This window comes from Amblyomma americanum, chromosome 9, assembly GCF_052857255.1.
Source record: "Amblyomma americanum isolate KBUSLIRL-KWMA chromosome 9, ASM5285725v1, whole genome shotgun sequence".
Taxonomy (NCBI): Eukaryota; Metazoa; Arthropoda; class Arachnida; order Ixodida; family Ixodidae; genus Amblyomma; species Amblyomma americanum.
The window spans coordinates 15,882,391-15,898,622 of record NC_135505.1 but is presented as its reverse complement, the minus strand read 5'-3'; positions in this window follow the sequence as shown (position 1 = coordinate 15,898,622).

Here is a 16,232-nt window from a genome sequence, read left to right as displayed (position 1 = left end):
ACCCAGTGCGGTGGTGGCTTCATCAGGGGCGGCACACGGATTGTTGCGTTGACATTCGGCCCACCACTGGTCGTCCACATTTTTTAGTGCCTGTTGTAGGCACTCAGTGACCAACCGAAGGACAAACGTCCTCCCACACAGGGCAGCACCATTGAGGAAATCATTGTTGAAGGCAACTATAATGCAAATTACAACGTGTCGAATAGGGAGCATGACCTCTATGCCCTGGTCTCCGCTCTCGGACGAAAGCCAACTTGGGCAACCGAATTAAAGCAACAGGCCGTAAACCAGAGGGAGCACGGCGGAGAGTATGCACTTATTCTGTACTTGTGTTTGTTCAGAGGCAGATAAGGGAAGCGGGGGAGATCACTGAGAGCGAAAATGGTGCTTGTCGTCATCACTGTATCAAACGCTACGGGAAGCGATCACTGGTCGTACTCCGAGGTTAATCGGCTGATGCAATTCTCGTTTTACACCCTTGCACCCCAACGATCTCCAGGGCTGCAACTAAGAAAAACTACTCATTTAACATCCTGGATCTTAAAGCGCGGTGCAAAATGGGTTTTGCCTTATGAGAACACCCTTTTCACGAAAATCATTAGTGCTGTAAGGGTGAATAGATGGCATTCTGCCCTTAAGGGTGCAAAGTATTTTACAGTGTAGGCGACGGAATCATCCATCTGGCCATAATAGCATCCATTGCTCTCTGCAGGACTAAAATGAGTTCGAAATCGCGCAGCTCGTTTTATCACTTCCTGTTATTCGAATTAAGCCAGTGTCACGACCCAAGAACTCTCTGGCCGTCTATCAACGCTGGAACTACGCCATGTCATCTCCCGCCTGAACCTACCTCATACATTTAGCCATAACACAAAATAACGACGCCAGTTACTAGACGCCCCACTAAGAATGTCCTCCAGCCTCGTTACCGCCAAGAATCCAAATTTGAATTCAAGGTATGCCATTCCGCGGGTGAAATGCGTGAACCTGAATACTTTTGCCGAGCGATGAACCTAGGCGACGGAATCATCCATCTGGCCCTAATAGCAGCCATTGCTGGCTGCAGGACTAAAATGAGTTCGAAACCGCGCAGCTCGTTTTATCACTTCCTGTTATTCGAATAAAGCCAGTGTCAGGGCCCTAAAACTGTCTGGCCGTCTATTAATGCTAGAACTACGCCACATCTTCTCCCGCCTGAACCTACTTCATATATTTTGCCATAACACAGAATTACAGCGCCCGTTACTAAACGCCCCACTAAGGACGTCCTCCCACCTCGTTACCGCAAATACGATAACGCGCATAAGGGGCCACGCGTTAGTTTTCACAAACCAGTCTTGCCTATAACATAATAATATTTTTGAAATACACTCTCAGACGACATCATTTCATGCACAGGTCGTAAAGATTTTCCGAGAAACTACAAGCTCATTTGAAGTTATTTCGACCGTTTTTGCGTCTCTGTACCAGGTTTTTCTGAGGATGTTTTCTTCGCGGTTTATGTTACTTGCCACTTTGCAATTTTGCTTAAGTTTGCTGGGATGCATGATTCCTTGTGTGTTTCGTTTTTCTCGTAAATTTATGGTCGTTCCCTTTCTGAAACCAAACTGTCCGCCCATATGTTGTCCCTACGGTCTCTTAACGGGTCAGCAAGTAGAAAAATTGCTCCTTATTATGCTCTTGTGTACATCGTGGATCGGTTGTGTGTGGCGTCCCGTAACGAAGCAGAGCTGCTTTCGCTACGAAAAGAGCTGAGCATGATGTGTTGAGCCTTGTGCTGGATGAAGAGACGGGCGAGTGGCTTAGAACTAAACTGCAGTCGGACACTATAGGACAATATTACACTTAATATTACGCAGATAACAGCTTTGATAACAGCGTTCGAATACGTCCTCTCTGGGCACCGTGTTTCTGAGTAACCTGCAGCGGACTGGCAGATCCTTGGCATTATTATGGTTTAAATACAGCTAGAAGAAAGATCCCCATCGTCAGCAAGTTCCTGCGGATCCAGTGATTGTTTCCGAGTTTATGGACGTTTGCCAACCGACCTAGAGTGGCCACCCCGCTAAGCCTACCGGTGGCCTAGGCTCATTCCAGCTTACTCCAAATGGCCGATATAGACCCTGCTGGAGTCACCTCAGCTGTCGAAGCAGCGATGGAATGGTTGGAAGGTGGAATCTTCCTCGAACGCCTGAAAATGAGACCAGGCCGAGTGACATCCTCTGGAGAAAGGCCTTAAAACGAGCCCGCCTCAAACAAAAACTGCGACAAGCGACGGCTGAAAACAAGAGTGACTCAACACACACGGTGTGCAAACAGGCAGAGCCACTCAGAGTTCCCTAAACGAAACCAACAAAGACCAAGAAACGACCTGCGCTGCCTCCTCTCGTGATCGAAGACTACAAAGCAGTCATCAGACCCAGAGACAACCTCAATATGGGAGAACAAGGTGGGACCAGGATCTCCAAAGCGATCAGCAAGGCAGCAAAACTGACGCTTAATGAGCGCAATCAACTCATATCCCGAACGCGAAAGGAACGGAACCTGACTGTTGTGGGTGCGCCAGGTTTGTAAACAGATTGCAAGCGACGACTTCATTAGCTTTGGATGGCAACCGATATGCAGTTATCTCATACATTGCCGTGACAGACAATTCATGTAAGTGGGCCATCGCCGGAATCGACGATAGACCAGCGGTAGAAGAGCTCACCGAAAACCTGCGTTCCCCGGACGCATGTAACGTATGAGCAGGATGTGTGAGAAAGTCCAGAGACTTCTGTGATCAATTTTGAAGGGCTACGAGTACCCCATTAAGTTTATTACTGCGGCTGCGAATGCCGGTGCTCAACGTATACACCACGACAGAAAGTCTGTGGAGCATGCCTCGAACTCGGCCACAGAGTAGACGTGTTTCCACACCCGGTCCAAGCCCCGTGCGTGCACTGCGGCAAAGCTGGAGCTGGCGACGAGCACGAATGTCAACCGCATCGCTCTAAAGGCGCGTTCACACTTAGACATTCGGCGGCGAGAGCAAGCGGAATCCGCTGCCGCGGCAGAGATTCCGCCGAAATGCCCAGCGGAAAGCGCGATCGGTCCAGGACCGAATTCTGCCGGCGGAAAAAAAATCCGCCGAATCTCGTCAGCCAATAGGAATACGAGTACGGGGTTGGATACCCTCTTTGTCAAACATGGCGGCGCCCTTCGATGCAGGACGCCTCACTTCGGACTGAAATCGTCGCTGTTACTTTGTTTTTCAGCGCGTGCAACGACCATAAAAGAGCCAGCGGTCTTTCGCTTCGTCTCATCTCGCCCTTAGAAAACGTGTGAGTGATAAACTTGCTTTATTTTTTTTATTTTGGGTGACGATTCCTCCCTCTTTAGGCTTAGAGTGGCGTCAGTTTGTTGACCAAGACCTATTGAACTAGAGACTTACACATTTGGCGGGGTACTATGGGACTGCGTGCGCCAACTTTCTTTAACTTTTTGGCCGTAGAGGGCGCTCAATTGACCTGTTAGTCTGTCATGATCATCATCATCGTCTGGTTTCGACAAATGATTTCTCTCCTCTCACTGCCTCCCTGTGCATTTGTCCTGTCTTAATATTTTGAAACCTAGTAATGAACGATGCAAATATGACATTTCTATAAACCCTAGCGGTGAATATTCAGTTTGCGCACATACATGCGTGAGACTTTCTGGCATCTTTGCTAAGGCAATGGATGAATGATGAATACTCAAAACGTAGACAAGTGACAAAATAATTACATCCTTGAAATAAAATAACCAACGCCACCTTGCTAAACAGGTTAATTGTAGCGGCACGCCGCCCGTAGCTGTCTTTCTTTAGCGGCAAAAGGCATGAACTAGAAGGTGCGCGCTGGAGCAGTGCCAAATGTGCAGGTCCCTAGTTCCTTGTTGCTGACAACAATGGTTCCCCTCCTGGCCACCGGATGGCGCCACTAGGCTAATCTTATCGTTTTAAATGCGAGAATGTTAGAAATGGCCTAACGTCCGGCAAAATAGCTTCATTTAGCGGACGTAAGCGTTCATATGATTATGGTACGTAGACAGCATCGATTAACCTCTTGCCATATCTGTGTACGTCGTGAGCAGACGATACACAGTCGATGAGCGGGAACCCGGTGGCCGGGAAGTGTGAACGAGGCAGCTTTTCGGCGGCCGCGGATTTCTCTTGCTCTCGCCGCCGAATGTCCAAGTGTGAACGCGCCTTAACTGCGGAGCTGACGACGAAACTACGCACCTCCAATGCTATGCACGTCAGTGCCGCAAGCCGTATAAGATCTTCCACCAAAACCAGAAACTGCACCATGGCCAACAAGAAGCGAAGCTCAACATGAGCGCCCATTCCTGGCCTGCAAGCGGTGAACTGGCACCCCCGCCTGCACACACCTGCCGGAAAAAGAGAACACGCCTCCAGCCAGCCAGCGCCACAGGTACCAGTCGCGGCACCAGGGCACAAGGACGATGTTCGAAGCCGAAACAGGGAAACAAGCCAAGGCCTGTCCCACAGTCAGACCCAGGGTGGACTCAGTTACCGCGGCCCAGCGAACGGGAGAGTGAGCGAAGCGACTCTCCCATCCTCGCGTTCAGGACAACAGCAGCTGCCCTTGGAAGCAACCTCAAGCGCCGCATGCCAAAGCATTGGCGACTAAGGTGAGCTGGGCAGGGCAGGGAGTCTTCCACTCCCCTCCCCCTTACTACCTATGAATGCACTGCAAATGCAGCAGCACGCGGCGCAATTAAACCAATACTATCGCTGCGGCAAAGCAACGGCAGCACAGTTTTCGAGAAACCCCAGGCAATTAAAGATCCCAAACTCAAAATCGTGTCACATACTCTACAAACCAAACCTCAGCCCCAGCATCAACAAAAGGAAAACTCATGTCGGTACTTCACAGTGGAAGACACACAAAAACTACGAGAAACTATGACTACGCAAGTGAGAACGGAGATGAACATGTCAAAGCAGGAACTGCAAGCAGAGATGAGACAGCTATAGTCGGGTACAAGTCAAGAATGAAGCGGCACATGCCCTTCAAAGGAGGCCCCCCAGCCAATTGCGTCGACCGATTTTCAAGGTGTAGTGGTTAATCCAATTAAGCCATGGTATCCCCTTTCGTTAGCCACCACATGCAATTTCACGCTAGCAGGTCTAAACAGATCGGTCTCCGGAGATAGGGGGAGAATCGGTCGACACCATTGGCTGGAAGTGCTCCTTTGAGGGGCATTTGCCGCTGTTCTTGAGTTGTATCCGACTATAGCCTACAAGCTACGACAGGAGGACGGCATGAACATCTACTCCAGTTTCCACAACACCTACAGACTGAAATAGAAGTGACCAACCGGAGGATAATGGAGGCTTTTCTCCAGCAACGCACAGCAACATTTCGGCTTACCGATGGCAGAACTCCGCCAACCCCATTAACATATTCACCAATAAAATCCAACCATGAAGCTGCGCCTTTGAAAACGGACACGTAAAGGGATAGGGGTAACCGCGACTCCTGATGAGCAAGCCGATACCACCGACCAAATCTGTGCATACCCAAAGACCTAGAAAAGGTGTGACGGAGTGACTTATACAGGTCACGAGGAGCCAGCACCAGCGTAGTAACAACATCAATTGCAATGAGCCCATCACCACTGCCACTACTCCACACGCACCATTCATCTAGCCCCTTCAAGGTAGACATACTCTCTAATAGAAGGATTAACAAGCAGTCACAACCATCCTTTTCTCTGTGGCAATGGAAGTGCAGGGGATATCGGCGGTAAAATGTTGTTTTGATGCAGTTCCTTTCAACACGAGAACAAAAGTCCAACATCACAGTGATGCAAGAGGTTAACTGGATCACAAGGCTAACAGGCTACTCACCCTACTGAAACCAAAAAGGCGAAGAGGGCGAGCCACCTAAATTTACGATCTTCGTCGCCAAACCAATAGCCGCCGAGAAGCAGGCACTAACGCAACACAGTCACGTTGCACACGTTCTAGTCGAACTCCTTCCCGCCTGACGCCAACAGGCGGGACAACTATATGTCTCCAGCAATCCCAAGGCGAAAAGGGACACTTTTGATATGAGACAGTACTCCAGATGACGTAACCATAGAAGGCTTCAGTCTTCCTGGCCGGAGATTTCAAAGTGAGACATCCTTTTTGGGGCTAAACTACCAAAACACCCAAAGGGCGCAAATGAGCCCTGACTACCGCCCGAAACGAACTAGCCCTGCTCAGAGAGCCAGACGAACACACGCGCTCGGGCAACAGCGTCCACAAAGAGACGTGTCCGCACCTCACGCTGATGCGCTCAGACTCTCGATGCATGTGGAATATCTTCGGGGAGCATTTGGGGAGCAACCACTAAATAATAAAATCCTCACTAGAGGTCGCGAAGATCTATTTTTCAGAATGCAAAATTAGACTAACCAACAGGAACGCCTTTCGGAAAAGAAGGCAGCCAGACAGCGATCCTAACAGAGCAGAAAAAAGGAAAGTAATGGAGCACGCCCTCATCATATCAGAAAAGGCCACGAGTACCTGTCCCGCGCATCTACTTCGGTTTGCGTCACTGCAATCGCTCCCGAAAACAACACGACCCCGATTTACCTTTTCGAGGCTCGGGGAGGGCGTGTGAGAAGCTGGAAAAAGCAAAAACACAATTTAAAATTAGTAAAACTTCTATTTGGGCTAGTTGGTGCATTTTTTTACCCAAGGGAACGGAACAGCGCAAAAACAAGCAATCACACAAGAAGGACAAGAAACAACCCGAGCGCTGACTGACAACTGGGTTTTATTGAGCGGAGGCATGCCTTGTAGCTGAAATAGACTTTTTGGAAGCAGCTAACGTTTGAGTGCTTGCTGATATCTTTATTGATTGTCCGCTCTCCTCCTTTTTCACCTCTCTAGCTCGCCTTATTTAAGGCATGCCTCCGCTCGATAAAACTCAGTTGTCAGTCAGCGCTCGTGTTGTGTCTTGTCCTTCTTGTGTGATTGCTTGTTTTTGCGCTGCTCCGTTCCCTTGGTTAAAAAAATTTAAAATCAATGAGCGCATGGCGTAAAGCACTGCGGATGCAGAGGAATTGACGAGCCCAAATTGGCATGGATTCCAAGGCCTACTTCAAGGAACACTAGGAACCGCAAAAGCAAATGCGTTCTGCTCAGGGTCCTGCTGGAACCGATACAAAGCGAGTACGGAGACGAGCAAGGCAAAACAATTCTGCACAATTCTGCACAAGCAGCAGCTAGACGAAGCAACTCTCCTAGCCAAACTGAAACAGCACCGCATCAGCACGAGACCTACACCTCTGTACCGCGACTACCACCCTACAAGCAAGGGAGCACAGTATACTCGATGAAGCCATAACTAAAGCTGAAGTTAGAGCGGCCCTTATTAAGACAATGAGAAAGACGGCTTCAGGCTCGGCTTGCATCCAGCACAGAGTCCTAAGAAACCTGGACACCCGTTCCATCACAAGCCTCCTTTCTTACTACAACGAGGACTGGAAAACGACGAATATCCTCCAAAAACGAAAGCATGCGGACATTAGCCTAATTCCAAAACCTGGTAAGGCCTTGTCGCTGGATAACCTCCGCCACATATCGCTATCATCATCCATCGGAAAGCTCTTTGAGCACATCGTTTTCGCGTGCATTCCTCCCCATCTGGAGGCGCAACGATATTTCTCTGACACCATGTTAGGGCCAAGGCCAAATTTTTACACACAAGGCGCCCTCCTTCAGCTGAAGGAACAAGTAAGTGACCACCAAAGCGCGGCCCATACGAGGGTCGTCCTCACGGTTAACGTTAAACGGGCATTCGATAACGCAGACCACGACCTAATCCTCAACAACCTGGCCTCGTCGCAGTGTGGCGAACGAGTTTATAGCTACATGCGGGCACTCTTCGCAGACCGCACGCCCACCTCAGGCATGTACGATCATCAGTCGAACACACGATCAAGGTCACAGGCCGCGGCACACCACAAGTATCTGTAATCGCAACAACTCGCCTTAACGTCGCCATGAATAAATTACCTCCGTTATTGGATAAAATTCTCGGAATAAAGCATGTTCTCTACATGGATGATGTAACATTATGGACCACAAAACGCTTCTACGGGCAAATACATGACGCATTACAAGAAGCCGTAGATGTGTCCAAGGCTAAGGAGAGGCTCAGCAACTATAAAACTGCACGAAGAAGACGGGACGGGAGAACACAAATACGCATAGGCAAAGCGCAGAACTTCGAATTTGATTTATTTCGTGAAAACAGGGTACTTATAGGTGTCTTTATCATGCGCCTTCAGCCTGCGGACTCATATGTGCTGCCGGAAAATCAGCTATTCATCGTTCGGTGATAACGACGGCTAAGAAGCGGTCCCGGACCAGTAATCACACTAAATTTAAAAGACGAACCCGTACATCAGGTGGAAAGGCTATGGGTGTTGAGCCTGTACCTAGAGGTCAGTGGGCGTGCATCCTCGCACGGTGAAATTACTGCAAAAGCAGATCACGAATTAAAAACGAAGCGTCTTCAACTGGAGCGGCGGCCAAAAAAAATTATACTTTTCTTATATTCCAGGCCCTAATAGTCAGACGAATAATATACCACGCCCCGTATCATCGCCTTCTACGGGTAGAAATGAAGCGACTCAACATCCTTTTGCGTACAGCAGTCAAGACGACACTCGGGACACATCCGCTCGAATGCTTCTCCAGGTAGGTGTACACAATTCGGTGGAGGAACTGATCGAAGCACATAAAGTGAGACAAGTCATTCACCGTTGAAACATGCAGGTTGGAGGAGCACTTCTGAACAGACTACGTTACCCTGTGGCAAACACCCCCTTACGTCAAGAAACCGTAGCATCCCGGCCAGAAGGCAAGTGGCTCCAATTAAAAAAAAACAAGTACCTGGAACACAATTCCCGGCGTCGCACGTGAGTTCAAGCCCTCACTCAGGATTTCAGCACGAACCCCCACGTCTTGTATACCCGACACTAACACGAGGCATGAACATCGTGGCCATGAACGAACCAGGCACTAAGACGGCGGAAGAAGCTGCCATTGCACTCGCGATACATCCACACCACAAGTAGGATACTGATGCGGAGAAAGAAATACGGTATGAATCCCACGCCGCAGACCTTCATCATAGACTTAGGCAGCATGACGAGCATCCTATCCATACAGGCAAGACACATTCTACAACACGACAACGCCACCAACCACCTTCTTATTCCCACTGCTTGTACCCCAGTGGTCACGTCTCTCTCTCTGGAAATGATGCGCACACGCGCTCGCCTGAGATCTGACCCGCCGGGCACCAGCGGACGAAGAGGCTAAAACTCGAGGCCTGGCCCGTACTGCAGAAAAACAAAAATGATGAGAAGGCACAGACCCCCCCTGCAGTGCCTCCAAGCTCGGAACCGCTCACTTACACGAACAGAGTATTACAGAACACAACGCAGAACACTTACACGAACAGAGTATTACAGAACACAACGCAGAACCTTTCCGTCACCCTAAAAAAAATTTCAAATTTTCAGCAGGGCCGACGCCATCGCCTCGCGCCAGCTTCAGACTTTCACGTACGCTAACATTTTTCCCAACCATCTGCTAATCCATCCAACCATCAATCAATCAGTGAATCAATCAATCAATCAATCAATCAATTAACAAATAAATCAACCAACAAACCAATTAACTAATTAATTACTTCCAGCATACCGTTTAGGGTCCGCAGGCGGAAAAACTTAAGAAACAGCTTGAGTGTGCCTGGGGCCCGTGCAAGGCAGCAACGCACGCAACACTACAGTGAAATAATAGTTCATACAGAAAAAAATAGGTGTCAGGATTGAAGCAGATTAAAGGAAAGCTTACAAAATAGCACTGAAAGAAGTTATTGAAAGACATGAATTTATTATACAGCACCATTTGTCCTGAAAAATTAAGCACAGAGTTGCTAATAAAGGCACAAATATTTCATGCTGGGGTCATATTGACACAAATAGTTCATGTGTTTCGGGGTCGCAATGGTCAGGCCAATTCCTTGCTGTGTAAGCTTATTTAGCAAAAAAGGTCGATTGTTTCTTTGGGGGGAATTGCAAGATGTAGGCAGTGCGTCTGTAAAGTAATTATCACGGGTACGAGGGTCTCCAGTACACAAGGTTAGATTCGAAATTTCATTTCATTTATTGAAGCCTTAAGGGCCCGTGGGCATTACATAAGGCGGGGGCAAGAACAGTGTGTACAACATATGGTACCAGCTCAACAAAAACAAAAACAAAAAGCAATGAAACGAAACTAAAAAAAAAACATTAAGATTAAAAACATTAAAGGAGATAGTAACACACGATCAGATTATTTGATGAAGCCGAATACATCACGTAAGACACAGGTGATTCGCTAATTCAGTGCGGAAAATTGCTCGATCTGTGCAAGAAGGAATATTATCAGGCAGGGCATTCCATCGGGCTATTGCATCTGGGAAGAATGAAACATTCATAGCTGATGTGCGGCCTTTAATGGGAGCTATGGGATGAGTGTGGTTTAGGCGAGGGGATATTCTTGATGGCGGCTGCAGCAAAGGATGCCTGTTAATAGGGCGGTAGAAAAAGGAATGAAGGAGGCATAGGCGTGATACGATGCGACGTGATTGGAGACTTGGGAGGGAAAGGGCTCGTTTTAGTGCAGTGACACTACTATCACGCGAGTACTGTGACATGATGAACCGTGCAGCTCGATTTTGAACGGCTTCTAATTCATTTGTAAGGTATGCTTGTGAAGGGTTCCAGATGGATGAGGCGTATTCAAGCTTTGGGCGTACGTATGTCTGATAAGCTAGTTGTCTGATTTCAGGTGGTGCTGATGTTAGGTTCCGTCGCAGATAACCAAGAGTGCGTGAGGCCTGGGAGCATATTGAATTAATATGAGTGACCCATGATAAGGATGATGTCAGGTGAACGCCAAGGTATTTGTAAGAGGAAGTTCGGGCAATGGGAGTTGAATTAATATGGTATGTGCAGTTAATAGAGGTTTGTTTACGAGAAAAGGACATGAGTTGGCATTTGTCTAGGTTAAGTGGCATGTGCCATTTTTCACACCATGATGCAATTGTGTCTATATCATTTTGTAGCTTAATGGTGTCTTCAGGGGCATGGATGATGTTATAAACGACGCAGTCATGCGCAAAAAGTCGAAGTTTGGTTATTGTGTTAGATGGGAGATCATTTATGTAGATTAAGAATAACAACGGTGATAACCCTGCGCCCTGAGGGACACCTGATGTGACGTCAGTATGCGATGAGCTGCAACAGTTGGCGAATGTTTATTGCACGCGCCCTTTAAGAAAGTGCTCGAGCCAGATAAGTAATGTTTGTGGGATTCCAAGTAAAGCAAGTTTAGCTAGCAGATGATTATGCGGAACACGGTCGAATGCCTTGGAAAAGTCAAGAAAGATGGCATCAATTTGTAGGCGATTGTCCATGTACTGAAGGATATCGTGAGTGAATTCGGCGAGCTGTGTTTCGCATGATAGTAGTTTTCGAAAGCCATGTTGGTGCGGGTAAAAGTAATTTAGTGATTCAAGATGAGCGATTAAATTTGATGCTATTACGTGCTCAAGGAGTTTGGACGGGATGCTGGTGAGCGAAATTGGTCGATAGTAGTTTGGTTTTGACCGATCTCCTGATTTGTAAATAGGAATTATTTTTGCTTTTTTCCAATCGTGAGGAACTTCGCCGGTACTTAGGGACTGTGAGAACAACAGGTATAGTATTTTACTTGATATTGCGGTAGTATTCTTTAACATTTTGGTGCTAATTTGGTCACATCCAGCTGACGACGACAGTTTGAGGGAGTTAAGTTGGCTATTCCATCGGCATTAATTTCTATTTCTGGCATTGAAGTCACTGGAAAGTCATGCATGGAAGGAACAATAGCGTTAGTGGAAGAAAACACTCATGAAAATTATTTTCAAGAGCCGTCGCGCATTGATCTAACTCGACCGGTTGGTCATCATCTCCTGAGAGTTTGAACTGCTTAGTATGGCTTTTGGGGGAGAGAATTCGCCAGAATTTACTTGGGTTTGACTGTAATATTGATAGCAGATCAGAAGAAAAAAATTTCTTTTTAGACGCCTTCAATTCTTTAACATAATTATTTGCACTAAGACGGTATCGCTCCCATGCCGTGCAGCTATTAACTAGTTTCGCGTGCCTGTAGTGCCGTTTTTTCTTGTTAAGGAGGCTTTTAAGACGGTTGTTGAACCATTGGTTGTTTAAATCAGTCTTTATAAGGACGGTTGGAATGTAAGAAGCTTGTAAATTAAGTATCATGTTTTTATATAATTCCCAATTCGTGTTGACAGAGCGAGATGAGTATATAGTACTAAAGTGTTCATAAAACTGTTCAAGTTCCCGGTTAATTGCTTCAATGTCCGCTCTCTTATAATCAGTGATAAGCTTTTGGGTAGGGGATCTCTTTTTGATAGGTAATGAGGTGCATATATGAAGGAGGCTATGATCGCTGAAGCCCGGTGATATGTTTATGCTTTTAATGTCGTCTGGATTAGATGTCAGTAAAAGATCCAGTGTAATGTCGCCTCTTGTTGGGCATGTTATTACTTGATGTAAGTTGAAATCTAGAACTAAATCAAGGAACTGTTTTGCTTCGTTTGATTGTGATTTGTGAGGTTCTGATAGCAGAGGCCAGTTGATAGTCGGGTAGTTGAAGTCACCAAAAAGAAAGATAGGCGCGTTGGGTAGCTTGCTCCGAATTGATGTCAGTGAAAGGCGAAGGGAATTGCAGAATGATGGGCTATTTCCAGGAGGAGGGTAGCAGATACCGAAAACTGTTTTGATACCTGTACATTGTACGCAGACCCACGTCAGTTCTATGATATCGTCGTGGCTAATGAGCGATGATGATACGGTGCTTTTCACGGCTAGAAGTACTCCTCCTCCTCTTTTGTCCACTCTGTCGTGACGATATAGTGTTAAGTTAGCGTTGGAGGAAAAAATTTCGTGGTCGTATATGTCCTGGTGTAGCCACGTTTCAGTGAGTAGAATGATGTCTGTATTGCTGTCGTCGATAAAGCAGAGAAGTTCTTCACGTTTTGGCATTACACTTCGTATGTTAGTAAATGTGATGTTTAAATCCAGAAAAGAGCGCGGCCGAGTGCTGAAGGGAGCCTGGGTGGATTGTGTGGCAGGGCGTCAATTACCATTGTCATGGATGCTATTAGGTGGTGCGGTGTTGTGACGTGTGGGGCGAGGCATGGTGTGTTCTTTGACACTATCAGATGCGGGGTCATAAAAGTAGCACTTGCTTCCCACGTACAGTTTGTCAAAGCTGAGCTTAAACGCACATTTCAGCGGCCGGATGAAAGCCAACAGTTTTGAGCGTGCAAACCGCGTGGGAGCAGCGAAGTCCTCTCTAATAGCAAAATCTGTGTCTTTGAGCTTACGTCCGCAACTCAGTATGGTTTCTTTCGTCTTGAAGTGAGCGAATGTTACGATTATAGGGCGCTTTTTTGATGTTGAAAAGTTACCAAGACGGTGTGCACGCTCTATGCATGAATGATCAAGTTTTAGGTCTAGATTGTTTTCGCAGAGTGACAGAACTTTTTCCTCGGAATCTTTCCATTGCTCATTGATGGAATCGTTGATCCCAAAGAACAAAAGATTTGCCCTGCGCATTCGATTGCTGGTATCAACGCTTGCTGCTTTCAAGGCGGCTATTTCACGTTCCAGGCTATGTGACACTCCTGCGTTGAATACATTGCCCGAGACACTTTGTTTATCTGCATCAAAATTATTTGTGCCATTTAAAAAGTCACATATCCGCTTCTCTTGTGCATTTTTAATCGATTTAATTTGCTCAAGCTCAGCGTGTATCGCTGTTAGGCTGATTTCTAAGCGCTTGATGGCTTCCTGGATTTCAATGTCGTCGCTATTAGAGGGAGGTCCAGGGTTCTCTTCGACATCGCCGGACAGCAATAACATAAGCTGGCATAGCAAATCAAAAGCAAACATGGTACAGCAAATATGGAGAAGACTGACAAAAAAGCGCTTCAAGTCGTAGGGGCACGACACCGCAACAAGGAATCTATCATCACTCCTTAATTCTTTGCAAAATGTGAGGTAACGAACCTGGAAAGTTAGCAGGTTGGTGAGCATCCTGTGACTGGCGGTGTCATGCCCCAAGCAGCTGGCAGGTTGCTGACGGTTAAGTAGCCAGCGATCAGGTCCCGTGATTGATGACGTCGGTGAATGCCATGGTTGCCGGGCAGAGAGCCGGAAATGCACTGTGGGTGGCGGATCACTGGTGGTGTTCACTTGAGGCGGGAAATTGTTGAAACTTGATATTGGACAACGGAAATGAATAAATAAGACGGGATTCATAAATACCTTTAACGCTTGTTATCCGCTATCGGGAAAACAATTCTTCAGAAGGGTAGATGTAAGGTACATTGGCAATGGAACGCAACAGCTTTTTTGATGGACCGTTATTGTGTTAATGTTTCAAAGGGTGGTAGTGCCCCACACCAAAACACAATACTTAATATGCGATGAGAACAAAGCGTGGTAGATAGGTAATTTTGTCTTTTCAAGTAGGCAACGGCGACGTCTCAAAAGTGCCCCCGTGGGTGATCAAAGTGATTTGGAAATGAAATCAACGTGTGTCCCCGTCATATAAGTCGAAAATGTTACAATTTCGTTTCATTAACTATTTCAATGAGTCTGTCACCAATTAATATGCCTGAGGGTACACGAGCCTGTTTGTTTCTGGCCATAAACAATATAGCTTTAGATTTATCGGTATTTATTTTTAGGCCATTGCGTAGGGACCAATCCAAAAGTTCAGATAGTGCCCTCTCCACTTTCGCGACCACTTCGTTCCTATTGTTGGCAGAGACAAACAGGCTCGTGTCGTCTGTGTAAAGAATGAATAAAGCATTGATATTCTAGACGTTTGATGTCAATGACGTATATGTTGAATAGAAATGGGAGCAATACACTACCATAACTCTATTACTCTGTATGGGAGCGCCCGAACCGGCCAGACAAACACTAATCTCCCACCCTTCGTTCACCTCCTGGGAGGACGCAGGGATAAAAGAACGACTGAAAGAAGAAAGGAGGGAAGAGGTGCCATAGTGGAGGTCTCCGGAATAATTTCGATCACCTGGGGATCCTTACTTTGGCTGCTGGTGAGTCGGCTCGGACCCAGGCGATGCGCAATCACTGGTCAAGGGGGCGCGTCGGATCGCCTCAGCCATCGGTGTCCGGGACTGAGGGCTCCGCCTATCATGAACGGCCATAACTAACACTACAATATCTTTACCACCGCCACTACGTGTAAGCGGGACGAACTACAACACTGACGCTCTCCTTCGTCTCCCCTAACATGTGTTTCTGCTATTCCCGAGCCTACGCCGCGCAAACTATGTGCTAACCGGCTCAGATCCAACTAATCTTATATGCATTATACGTCACGCTCATAATACGCTGTGTATTTTTATCGCTCTGTTGCATTTAATGGATGTCAATTATTCAAACGCTTCCTGTCTTTATTGTTACTGGTACTATTTATAAGGCTATATTTAGGCCTGCTCAAAAAATCGAAACTTTCTTATAGAGTAGAACGTCCTCCCATTCAGTCCGCAGGAATAATCAAAGAGTACGCTTTCAAAGTTATTCCAAATGATTAGAATAGGTTCCCAACTTTCTGAAAAGTGATAGAATTATAGCCACAAACTTTGAATAAGGCGGAGGGTAATTTTCTTTCCCGGCTACTTCAAAAACAGGACCCACTCTTACGCCGCACAGCAGAGCCGCCGCTGTGGCTGAGTGGTTATGGCGCTCGGCTGCCGGCCCGAAAGACGCGGGTTCGATCTCGGCTGCGGCGGTCGAATTTCGATGGAGGCGAAATTCTAGAGGCCCGTGTACTGTGCGATGTCAGTGCACATTCAAGAACCCCAGGTGATCGAAATTTCCGGAGCCCTCCACTACGGCGTCTCTCATAGCCTGAGTTGCTTTGGGACATTACACCTCTGTAAACCATGATATCGCGGGGGAAAAGGGTTCAGCGCCGCGGCGCGGCTCGTTAGTGCGACGGCGTTCATAATGTTCAAACTTGGCCTCCAAGACTGGGTGATGCGACAACACTCTGGCAAGTATAGCAAACCATGCCCTGATGCCCG